We start from the raw sequence: 13,045 nt of genomic DNA on the forward strand, positions 1-13,045 counted from the left end.
AATAACCAGCCCCAGAGTAGTGCCCAGAGTAGCTATATTATCAAAAATAGTTACCAACAAAAAATGACGAGGCAAGCAAAGAAACAGGAAAGTAAGATCCATTCTCTGGGAGGTGGGAGAGCAAACAACCTAAATTTCCTGTCAAAACAACCAGATGTCAGATTTAACAGAAAAATAGTTCAAAGTAGCCATTACAGAAATAAAGGAAAGCGGCCGGGCACGGTGGCTCACACCTGTAATCCCAGCACTTCGGGAGGCTGAGGTTGGTGGATTAACTGAGGTGAGGAGTTTGAGACCAGCCTGGCCAACATGGAGAAATCCTGTCTCTACTAAAAATACAAAAATTAGTCAGGCGTGGTGGCATGCGCCTATAGTCCCAGCTACTTGAGGAGGCTGGGGCAGGAGAATCACTTGAACCCAGAGGCAGAAGTTGCAGTGAGCCGAGATCGCAGCACCACACGCCAGCCTGGGTGACAGAGCAAGAGTCCATCATAAATAAATAAATAAACAAATAAAAGCATGATTAAAGAAGTAAAGAAAGATATATTGACAATACTATACCAAATAGAGAATACCAATAAATATAAATTTTTTAAAAAAAGGAACCAAATCAAAATTCTGGAGTTGAAAAGTGTAATGACTGAAATAATGTATTTGCTAGAAGGTCTCAACAGGATGTTTGAACTGAAAGAAAAAGGAACTCGTAAACTGGAAGATAAATTGACAGAGATTATGACAGCAAAGGAACAGAGAGAGAAAAAAATGATAAGGAAAAAATAAACAGGCCCTCACAGAAATATGGGACACCATTAAATGCACCAACATGCACAAAAAGGGACTATCAGAAGGAGATGAGAAATGAGAAAATTCATAACCAAATGAGATTTCACAAAGAATTCAAAGTTAAATATCCAAAACTCAAATAATGTAGTATGTCACATAAGTAAGCTAAGAAACAAAATTCACATGATTGTCTCAATAGACACAGAAAAAGAATTTGAAAAAAAATCTATACCCTTTCATGATAAAAACATTGAACAAATAGGAATAGGAGGAAATTTCCTCAACCTAATAAAGAGCATCTATAAATATCCACAGTTAACATCATACTTAGTGGTGCAAGACTGGATGGTTCCCCTTAAGATAAGCCACAAGACAAGGATGTCAACCCTCACCACTTCTATTTGACATTGTACTTATGTTCTAGACACGGCATTAAAAAAGGAAAAGAAATAATAGGTACACAAATTGGAAGAGGAGGCAAATGATCTCTATTTGCAGATGACATGATCTTATATGCAGAAATCTTAAAGTAGCCCAAAAAACTATCGGAGCTAGTGAATAAGTTCAGCAAGACTTCAAGATTAATATACAAAAATCAATAGTATCTCTATACATTTGCAATGAGCAATCCAAAAATGAAATTAAGAAAACAATTCTATTCACAGTAGCATCAAAAAGGATGTAACACTTAGGAATAAATTTAATAGAAGTACAAAACTTATACTCTGAAATCTATAAAAACATTGTTGAAAGAAATAAAACGTCTAAATAAATGGAAAAGACATTTTATGTTCACGGACCAAAATATTCAACACTGCTTAAATGGCAATATTCCCCAAACTGATCCATAGATTCAATGCAAACCCTATCAGAATCCTAGCTAATTTCTATGCAGGAAGTGACTGATTCTAAAATTCATATGAAATTGCAAGGGACTCTGAACAGTTAAAATAATGCTGAAAATTAATAAAGAAACTGAGGAATCACACATCCCAATTTCAAAACTTAGTATAAAGCAACAGTAATCAAAATAGTATAGTACTGACAAAAGAATAGATATATAGAGTACTCGAACAGAATTGAGAGGCCAGAAATAAATCCATGTATCTATGGTCAACTGATATTCAATAAGGGTACCAAGACTAGTCAATGAATAAAGAATAGTCTTTTCAACAAATGGTACTGGAGTAATTGGATAGCCATAGGCAAAGGAATAAAGAATAAACACTTATCTCACACTCAAATCAACTCCAAATTGATCAAAGACCTAAATGTAAGGGCATATAATTATAAAAGTCTTAGAAGAAAACATAGGAGCAAATCCTTATGACCTTTTTTCATATGAAACCAAAATCTTGAGCAGCACATGAAAAAAAACTGATAAATTGGACTTTGCTATGGTTTGTCCCCACCAAAACTCATGTGGAGGCATGGTCCTCATTGTAGCTATGTTGGGAGCTTGTGCCTTTAAGAGGTGATTAGGTCCTTAAGAGGGATTAATGCCTTTTAGAGGTAAATTCTCACTCTCACAGGACTGGATTAGTTATCATGAGAGTGAATTGTAAAGTGAGGTCGCCTCTCATGTTTGGTCTCTGCACATGCTCACTTCCCCTTCAACTTATCTGCCACATTATGATGCATCATGAGACCCTCACCAGAAGCCAGCCAGATGTGGCCACTCAATCTTGAACCATCCAGCCTCTAAAACTGTAAGATAAATAAACCTCCTTCCTTTATAAATTACCAAGACTCGGGTATTCAGATATAACAACAGAAAACAGATTAAAACAGACTTCATCAAAATTTTTAAATGTTGTGTTTTAAAGAAGCCAGTCACAAAAGACCACATCCTATATGACTGTATTCATATGAAAGTCCAGAATAGGGAAATCTATAGACAGAAGGCGGATTGTGGTTGCCTAGGACTGGAATCGGTGAGAGGGAAAATGGGGTGGAGGAGCAAGAGTTGTATTAATCATGGTTCTCCAAAGACAAAAAAATCAATGGGATGAATATATAGAGAGATTTGCTTCAAGGAATTGACTTACACGATTGTATTAGTCAGGGTTCTCCAAGGAAACAGAACCAATATGATATAAAGACAGATAAAGCCCATCTTTATTATGGGAATTGGTTCATGTGATTATGGAAGCCGAGAAGTCCCACAATATTGTGTCTGCAAACTGGAAAATCAGGGAAGCTGGTGGCACAGCTCAGTCCAAGTTCAAAGGTGTGAGAACAAGGGAAATGGGTGGTATAATTTTTACTTCGAGACTATGGGGTGACAGAGCAGGTGTGGAGGTTTTGTTACAATTCTCAGAGTCCAAAGGCCAGAGAACTTGAAGTTCTGGTGCCCAAGGACAGGAGAAGATAGATGTCTCAGCCCCAGAAGAAACGGCAAATCACCTTTCCTCTGCCTTTTTGTTCCATTCAGGCCCTCAAATGATCGTATGATACCTACCCATATTGGGTGAGGGCACATCATCCTTACTTAGTCCACTGATTCAAATGTCAATCTCTTCAAGAAGTATCCTCACAACCATACCCAGAAATAATGCTATACAAAGTATCTGGGTATCCCTTTACCCAGTCAAGTTGATACCTAAAATTAACTATCACAGGCCAGGCACAGTGGCTCACACCTGTAATCCAAGAAATTTGGGAGGCTGAGTTGGGTAGATCACTTGAGGTCAGGAGTTCAAGACAGCCTGGCCAACATGGTGAAACCCCATCTCTACTAAAAGTAGAAAAATTAGTAGAAAATGGTGGCAGGTGCCTGTAATTCCAGCAACTTGGGAGGCTGAAGCAGGAGAATCCCTTAAACCCCCGGGAGGTGGAGGTTGCAGTGAGCTGAATTGTGCCACTGTACTCCAGCCTGGGCGACAGAGTGAGACTCCGTCTCAAAAATAATAATAACAATAACTATCACAATTATGGAGGCTGGCAAGCCCAAAATCAGCAGGGTGGGCCAGCAGGCTATACACAGCATGAGCCAATACTGCAGTTCAAGTCTGAAGGCCAGAATTCTCTCTTGCTTGAGGGAGATAAGTCATCTGTTCTATTCAGGTGTTCAACTGATTCGATGAGGCCCAACCACACTATGGAAGGCAATATGTTTTGCTCCAAGTCCATTCGTTTAAATATTAATCTCATCCAAAAACATCTACACAGAAATATCCATAATAACATTTTTGACCACTTACCTGGGCACCATGACCCAGCCAAATAGACACATAAAATTAACCATCACACAAAGGATAAAAGTAAGAGTTTATTTTTTTAGGTGATGAAAATGTTCTAAAGTTGATTGTGGTGATAGAGATTAGAAAAGTTTAATGGTTTTAGTCTATTTTAATGACTAGGCTAAAAACCATTGTATTAAATACTTTAAACAGTTGAATTGTATTAATTATATATCAAGAAAGCTGTTTTCTAAAAGGAAGAGCAGACTCCAATGGCAATCTTCATATCCTTGGAGAATGAAAAAAAGTTATTTTACCTGCATTTTTTTTAAAAAGCTACACATCTACAGATACCAAGAAAACCTAAATTATTCCTCTGGAATGGTAACCAATCAGTTATTTAACAGGTAGCTATTAAGACTTATCCCAGAACATTGCTGAATACATAGACAGCCCTCCAAAGCACATGCTGATGGATTGATGAATTGCTCCCATAGTGGAATTGGATGATTTTCCTAGGGAAAAAATATACTCCATTCACTTCTCTAGGAGCTCAGAAAAAGTAACAGTATTCTGCTGCTAATAGTAACTCCTGAAAATTCCATGCAAAGTTCACTGAGCAACACAGAAATGCAATCCCTAATCTATATGAGCTCATATTCTAGTTAGCAAGACACACTACCAGACACAAAACAAAACTGTAAATAAAACCATTGTTTAACCTTAAAGCAACCATAGCTAGAGGGGCTCTAGTCTAGAAAAAAATAAGAGAAATAATATTTATCAATAAATACTTCATGAAATCCTACCATGCACATAAGTGCATTCATGCAAACACACACCATACACACGCACGCATTTATACATACTTCCAACGCCCAGAAAATAATTTGCAATTTAAGCCTTATTCCTGATCTAATCACTACTTGTATTTAACAGTCTCTGTAGATTATATTTTCTAAATATCAGGAATAAATACAACACACAACAGTCTAATGAAAAACTAAGATGTTATACGCAAAAGAATTCAGCTTATTTGTTATATAGTCACAGTGACACCCTAGGGTGACTGGTCTGTCACCAGCCAGAAACCTCTGTGGCCAGTGATGCCTCTGCTTCAGGTTTGCTTGCACCTGCTGGGCTCATTCCACCCAAATGGCCTGGCAGGCTGCGCTCAACTCGCACTACTGGCCTGGATCCAATGCCTGCCAAGGGTGAGTCAGGCATTGAGTGGTGAGAGGTGTGTGAGTGAGCAAGCATGAGTCCAGCCACTGTGCACAGCCAGGCAAGCCAGCTGTGGCAGGGGGGCAGCTCCAGGCACTGGCATAGATGCTGGCTCCATGTGAGGCTGTGACTGGACCAAATGTAACACAAATGGCTTCTGCTGCAGGCAGAACATCTAGATAAAGGAAATGTGGTGCACCTGAAAGCTTGGAGGCACAAGTAACCACAGAACTCCAAAGAGGGCGTTACAGTGTGTCACAGCTCTAGATTGGGGAGCCCTGAGGTCTGGACTCCCAGAAGGGCCACAGCTCTTCTCTCCTTCTCATCACCCACAATGTTGCAAGCATGGAGCATGTTTCAGCCCCGTTTGTATTACAGCTCTTTCAGTCCCACCATTCAGCAGGCCCCAAGTTTTTGTCCCACATTCAGGAAGAAGGAGATACACAAACAACTGGAGGGTGAGCAATGCAGAGAGGATCTTCATTGAGCAACAGAAAAACTCTCAGGAGACCTGAAGTGGGTCACTCCTTTGGGTAGCTCCTTTCTGTAGTCAGGTCATCCCGATGAATGTCCAGCTCTCAGCAGAGAGGAGACCTATGGTGGGTGGCTCCTTTCCATAGGCAGGTCATCCAGGTAAGTGTCCAGCTCTCAGCAGAGAGCAGAACTATGGTGGGTAGCTCCTTTATGCAGGCAGGTCATCCTGAAGAGTTGAGGAGACCTGAAGTAGGTAGCTCCTTCTCACAGCTTATTCCCAATGTCTGTTAGTCTGGCTGAGTCTGGGGTTTTTGTGGGCTCAGAAGGGAGGAAGTGCATGCTGATTGGTTCATGGGCAGCCATGGAAAAAAGCACCATAAAGTTCTCATCTGGGCAGTGGATTCTACCCAGAACTCACAGCCTGGCCTCCAGGCTTCAAGCTGTCCCTGGTTAAATGGCGGGGCTTCACTGGGGACTTGCCCTTTTCCACCAGGAACCTGTCTGCCTCCTGCCACCATCGACATGCCATCCACAGTGCCCAGGCTCCTCATGCCAAGGGGTACCTGCAGGCCTGCACAGAGCCACCCTTAGCCCCTACCAGCCTCCCTCCAATGCTTGTCTGCACCCAAAGTCTAGAGGGAGCCAAGGTTGCAGGGGGCTGGCATGTTAGTGCCTCTCTGAGTGCTCACACACCCAGCCAGGTCACAATAGCACCCAGGCTTGGCTACAACTTTGCTCCACACCAGAGAAGGTGCCAGGAGTGGGGAGAGACAAGGAAGCAGGAGCGGGCACTTCCAAGCCTGTGGGGGGAAGGGGGCTTCCTGGGCCCCTGAGAGTGCAGGGATCCCCAGGTCTAGAGCCGCAGCTGGGAAGCTACAGCTGCACCCAGGAGCACAGGTCTCCTGCCCCACTGACTCAGTAGAGGGTAGGGCTCTCACCTGCTCCCGCCCCCACTGGCTCTGCAGAACAGGGCAGCCCCAGCCACACCTCCCCCGCTGCAGCCCACATCTTCACAGAGGCCATTCCAGATGGGCTGCCGCTGTCATTAATATAATTCTAAAATTTTTTATATAATTATTGCTATCTCGTACATGTGGAAGTAATTTTACAAAGATATAATAACAGCATCAAAATCAAGTTCACTAATACTATCTTGGTGAAAGAATATCAAAAACATAAAATTTTAGGGATAGTAACAGTCTACAAAACACCATCACATATAGTATCTCACTGATTTTTCACAACAGCCCTTGGAGACATTATTATTATTATTAAATATGTAATTCTTATTTTACATATGCAGAAACTGGGTCTTAAATGACTCATCATCCAAAAAATAATGTCAAGTCTAGGAATCAAACTCCAGTCTTTGGACTTTAAATAAAAATTTCTACATTGCAATTGAAAGTAATTGTTGCCTCAAGCCAAGAATTAACACTACTCAGAAAGGTGTCTAAGACTCTACCTATCTATCTTAATCTGTTTTCTGTTGATTATAACAGAATACCTGAAACTGGGTAATTTATAAAGAAACAAATGTATTTCTCACAGTTCAGGAGGCTGGGAAGTCTAAGGTCAAGGGGCCACATCTGGTGAGGCCCTTCTAGATGGTGGGAACTCTCTGCAGAGTCTCAAGGTCATACAGGCATCCCATAGGAAGGGTGCTGACTATGCTAGCTCAGGTCTCTCTTCTACTTCTTATAAAGTCACCAGTACCACTCCCATGATAACCCATTAACGTATTAACCTATTAATCCACTAATCCATGAATGGATAAATCCATTCATGAGGCAGTGCCTTCATGACCAAATCCCCTGTGGAAAGCAGTTTGGAGATTTCTCAAAGAACTAAAAACAGAATTACCATTCAACCCAGCAATCCCATTACTGGGTACATATCCAAAGGAAAATAAGCCATTCTACCAAAAAGTCACCTGCACTCATGTTTATCTCAGCACTATTCACAATAACAAAGACATGGCCTCAACCCAGGTGTTTATCAATGGTGGACTGAATAAAGAAAATGTGGTAAATACACACCACAGAATACTACACACCATAAAAAAGAACAAAATCATGTCCTCTGCAGAACCATGGATAGCTGGAGGCCATTATCCTAAGTGAATTAACACAGAAACAGAAAACCACATGTTCTCACTTATCAGTGGGAGCTAAACAATGTGTACACATGGAGACAGAGATGGGAACAATAAACACTGGGGATTCCAAAAGGGAGAAGACAGGGAGGAGGGCAAGCGTTGAAAATTTACCTATCAGGTACTATGTTTACTACTTGGACAATGGGATCAATAGACACTAAAACCTCAGCATCACACAATATACCCACGTAACAAATCTGCACATATACTCCTGAATCTGGAAAAAAAAAAAAAAAAACCCGGCCCCACCTCTCAGTACTGCCACATTGGGGATTAAGTTTAAGCATGAGTTTTGGAGAGGACAAACATTCAAATCGTAGGACTATCAAGAGAGAGTTTTTAAAGTGCAGCAACAACAGCAGTGAAGAAACTTTCAAGTTCTGTACCAGTCTAGGCAAAAAGAAAATACAACATTTCTGCAAACTACATCTTTTCATTTTCCTCTAGTCCTTTCCTACTATCAAAGCAATATATCTAAAAGAAAGAAACTGCAAATTCCCTATACTCTGTGATCTTTATATTCCATGAAGAATATAATTAAAATATATAATTATATTTTATATATTATTGTATTTTATATATTTTATTATATATTTGTATATAACATATATTTATAATATATTTTACTTTATGTTTTATATATAATTATATTTTATATTATATATAATTATATTCTTTATATTCTACATTCTTTATTCTGTTTCAATAAGCACTTCAGGTGATTCTGATGCACACTAAAGGTTGAGAACCACTAGTCTATGAGAAGCATAGTATTCATATTTGAAGATATGAATGTATAATCATATTCTTTATGGAATATAATTATATATTACATGCTGTTTATTTTACTGTATATAACATATAATTATGTATTATATTCTGTTTAACATTTTTTAAAAGTACTTAAGTCCCACTTTCACAAAATAAAAGGCACAAATCTTAAAATGAAGGATACCATTTAACTACATAATCATCTCTATAACAAACTAGATCTAATAGCAAAATATAGCCTCTTTGGGAAACCACAAATGGTTCATGTTAACTCCAAAGACTACTATGTATATGTGCAAATGCTCACCTAGAAAAGTCCAACTTTGAATTTATTGTAATCATTAAGTAGGGCATCAGCCAGCAGAGTTAGAGATGCATTATATATCTCTGACCCCCACAATTACAAGGACAAGATTTACAATTGGAAATGAGCATAAAGATATTGTGCTAGAAATTAATGTTTGGCTTTGGTGTTCTCCTGGCTTGCAGCAATATATAGTTGATCATATAAACCAGGGAACAAATTAAGTAGCACGTCCAATTTCTCTGTGGTTCTACTGCCCTCTAGTGGCTGTTTTGAAACTAGTTATTAACTGATAGCCTTCAAAAGTCAACGGGGATTCTCAAAGAAGGGAGGGGAGAACACCAGCATCAGCAACATCCGGGAACTTTTTTAAACATGCAAATTTCAAGTCCTACCTAATGCCTGCTAAAAAGAAACTCGGGATAGGGGCCAGCAATGTGTTTCAATAAGCATTCCAGGTGATTCTGATGCACACTAAAGGTTGAGAACCACTAGTCTATGAGGATAGTATTCATATCTGAAGATGTGAATGTATATAGGTGCATATGAGTATTCTTTTATGAAAGTATTGCTCATAATTATTTTTCTGCTTTTTTAAATTTCAAAAGGCCTTTTATATGCACATAACAATCTAGAAAAACCTCATAATTTAGTTGTGGAAATTTAAGTGTTGTAAAGCCATGACCGAACCATATAGAACATAAGAGGATAAAATTAATTAAGTTCATTCTATATTAAAAATTCATTTTAAAAGCTTACTATTTAGCCACAATATCTGACCAGGATCTTCCCCTTTATTTCTTGGCTATAAAACCAATAAGAAAACGTTTGTTGGATGGAATGAATACTTAATCTATGTTTCTGTGGGATACTTAGCATTCAAACTCCTTAGTAGATGTATATTATTTCCTACCCTTTTTCCCATTACATATATTGTTAACGGGATTGTTCAAGCTAACAGAGACACAATTCCAGCTCTACCTTGAGCTAAAGCTGAAAAATATTTAGGCTAAACTTTTTAAAAAATTGTATCATAGGCAAATAAATAATTTAGGCCTGGCATGGTAACTCATGCCTGTAATCCCAGCACTTTGGGAGGCCGAGGCAGGTGGATCACTTGAGGCCAAGAGTTTAAGACCAGCCTGGCCAACATGGCAAAATCCAATCTCTACTAAAAATACAAAAATTAGCCAGGCGTGGTGGTGCACACCTGTAGTCCCACCTACCTGGGTGGCTGAGGCACGAGAATCACTTGAACCCAGGAGGTGGAGGTTGTGGTGAGCCACGATCGCACCACTGCACTCCAGCCTGGGTGACAGAGCAAGACTCTAACACAAAAATAGTAATTTTTAAATCATGCATAACTTAAGCATAGCTCTAGGTAACCTATTCATCAGATAAAGACAGCATGGTTTCACAAAAAATAAACTGGATTTGAGGTGAAAAATCCTGAGATTTGATCTGTGTGAACTTTGGCAAATTACTTAAACTCTATGAACCTTGGTTCTCCCAGTTAAAGGGTAGTGATGATAATAATATCTATATTGCAGTTTTTATCAGGGTCATTAGAGATGAGAGAGAACTAAATGTTAAATGTAAAAAGCTTTACACATCTTGTCCAAGTAAATATTACAGAAAGATTTTATTTTTGAGGCAAAGTCTCGCTCTGTCACCCAGGCTGGAGTGCAATAGCATGATCTCTGCTTGCTGCAGCTTCTGCCTACCGAGTTCGAGTGATTCTCCTTCCTCAGCCTCCCAAGTAGCTGGGATTAGAGGTAGCCCAGCTAATTTTTGTATTTTTAGTAGAGATAGGGTTTCACCATGTTGGTCAGGGTGGTCTTGAACTCCTGACATCAGATGATCCACCTGCCTCAGCCTCCCAAAATGCTGGCAGAAAGACTGGCAAATATTACAGAAAGATTACTGAAAATGTTATAGATTAATAAGAAGGTGGGTATATCTCTTATTGCACAAATCCTCTCACAAATAACCACTATGAACTCTGGACAAAATACTGACAATTCCCTGAAAGCACTTGACAGCAAAAAAAAAGCAAGCAGACACTGGAGAGTGGTCGACATCTGGAAGAAGGAATGGCACTGAGTGAGAGCAGACCCCACTCAGCACATCAATTACACAAAATCCAAATTTAAAAAACTACAGTTTTAGTGGTTTTAAGGCCCAGAGAACAGAGTATGCAATGACCACAACTGCTGAAAAATGAGGTGGAAAATCTAGGAGAAAAATAGAACCAACAGAAAGGAAGTCTCACTTCATATATTAATTCTGCCCAAATTTTAGGCTGACCTTGAACTATGCATATAAGGGGAACACCCTATGCAGCCCACTGAAGGTTAAATAAAGATTGTTTAGAGTTCAGAGCTTAAAGTTCAAGTTACTGCCTGCTGAAAAGAAAAAAAATGTTCCTCTGAAGAACAAAAATAATCAAGAGGATATAAAATGTATCAGTCATACCATCAAGGACACAATTCAAAAATAGTAGCCATATGAGCAAACGTGAAAATGTAACCCATACTCAAGAGAAAAGGCAATCAATGGAAACCAATCTCACGATGACCCAGGTACTGAAATTAGTGGACAGATTTTAAAGCAGCTATTTTAAATATGATCAAGGATATAAAGAAAAATATGCTTATGATAAATAAAAATACATAAAATTTTAGCAAATAAATAGAAACCATAAAAAGAACCCAAGGAAATTTCAAGAACATAAAAATACAATATCTGAAAAATGTTAAAAATTCATTATATGAACTTAACAGCAGATTGAAGATAGGGGGAAAGTCAATCTGAAGACAAATCCAATCTAAAGAACAGAGAAACAAACTGGAAAAAAATGAACAGAGCCTCAGGAATATGTGGGAGAATATCAATAGGTCTAACACACGTGGAAGTGGAGTCCAAGAAGATAAAGGGGCAGAAAAAGTATGAGAATAATAATGGCCAGAAAATTCCTAAATATAAGAGAAGACAAAAATTTACAGGTTCAAGAAACTTGGAGAACCCTATGTAGGAGAAATACAAAGAAAAAACTAGAAAGAAAATACTATACACATGAACACAGTAGTCATACAACTGCAACCAACAGCTAAAGGTAAAAATCTCAAGAACAGCTAGAGAAAAACAACAAATTACACACCGGGGAATAATGATGTAAATGATCACTAACTTTTTATCAGAAACAATGGAGACCAGACAATAGTGGAGTGATGTCTTTAAAAACGCTTAAAGGAAGGAAAAACCCTGTCAACTCAGAACTCTATATCCAACAAAAATATCCTACAAGAATGAAAGATAAATAAAGATATGTTCAGATTTAAAAAAATAAAAAAAGAATTCATCACTAGCAAACCTAAACTATAGAAAAATCCATAATAAATTATCCAGGCTGAAGGGAAATAATAACTCATAGACATTTAAATATTTGAAAACAAACGAAGAACACTTTCACTTTATGATTCAAAGTCTTTTGGCTCTTTATTACTCAGAGATTCTGACTCAGACGCTGCCAAGCAGCTTAACTTCTTTTCTCACCTTCACCCCACAAACATACATGCAAACATATACACCAAACATGCAGAAACAGGGAGCTATGTAATTATACAAGAATTATGTGCCCAAGGTAAACCGAAGATTTCCTGCCTCCGACAAGAGTAAATGGTTCACACTGATTAACTTTCTCAAAGAGTAGCATAGGGGACATATTACTGAGTTTTTGCCCAGTTTTAATCAGGTTATTTAGGCTTTTTTGTCGTTGTCCAGTTATAGAAGTTATTTATATACTCTTAGAAATAGACAGTTCTCAAAGAAGATATATGAATGGCCAATAACCAAATAAAAAGATGCTTAACATCACCAATCATTAAAGAAATCCAAATCAAAACTACAAAGAAATATCATCTCATATTCATTAGGGTGACCATTATCAAAAGAAAAAAAAAGAGAATACAACATGTGTTGGTGAGGACATAGAGAAACTGGGGCATTTATGCACTATCGGTGGGATTGTAAAATAGTGCAGCCATTATGGAAACAGTATGAAGGTTCCTCAAAACAACTACCATATGATCAAGAAATCCTACTTCTGAATAGGATTTAAAACAGAATTACCATGTGATCAAGTAATCC

The sequence above is a fragment of the Rhinopithecus roxellana genome, chromosome 9, assembly GCF_007565055.1.
Source record: "Rhinopithecus roxellana isolate Shanxi Qingling chromosome 9, ASM756505v1, whole genome shotgun sequence".
In the NCBI taxonomy this organism is placed as follows: Eukaryota; Metazoa; Chordata; class Mammalia; order Primates; family Cercopithecidae; genus Rhinopithecus; species Rhinopithecus roxellana.